We start from the raw sequence: 677 nt of genomic DNA on the forward strand, positions 1-677 counted from the left end.
ATCAATCTCATCGGCTGTTCTTTCATGAATTGATTGTTTTTAATTCCTTTTGTGGTGTTTATTTTGCTGTCAGCCCTAAAAGACGTGCTCCATTTTGTTTTTACGGGAGGTGGTCCAGAAAACTGGTTTATTTATTGATATTGGTTACCCCTTGAATGTCTTTGTGCACAGCCACATACAGCTGGAAGGATTGGCGGAGATGGGTGCATTATTATTTATTCATATTTCTCTGCTTACATCTGCCACTGCCTGTTGTAACCTCATGTTGCCCCAGTAAAGGAGCACGTCCGGTCCTGTCAAATAAATCCCATATCATCCCAAATAGCAATCGTGTGCATCCTCCATACACTGCTTCTGGAAGGTTCTACCACAAACATACATGTTAAACTTTAGCTTTTTAAAGCAGGTCCATAGAAGCTGGGTCCCCCCCCCACCCCCCTAAAACACACACACACACACACACACGCACACGCACACGCACACGCACACGCACACGCACACACACACACACACACACACACACACACACACACTTCAGATTGATATTAAGCTTCTTTGGCCGCTGGCTGTAATTTGTTAGTAGGGCTGACCTGATGCTGTGTTGGGATATTCATTCCATCCCTTTTAGTCAATTCATTTAATTATGCCACTCTGCCCAGGGTGCCAGCACAGAGGAC

This window comes from Gadus chalcogrammus, chromosome 20, assembly GCF_026213295.1.
Source record: "Gadus chalcogrammus isolate NIFS_2021 chromosome 20, NIFS_Gcha_1.0, whole genome shotgun sequence".
Lineage (NCBI taxonomy): Eukaryota > Metazoa > Chordata > Actinopteri > Gadiformes > Gadidae > Gadus > Gadus chalcogrammus.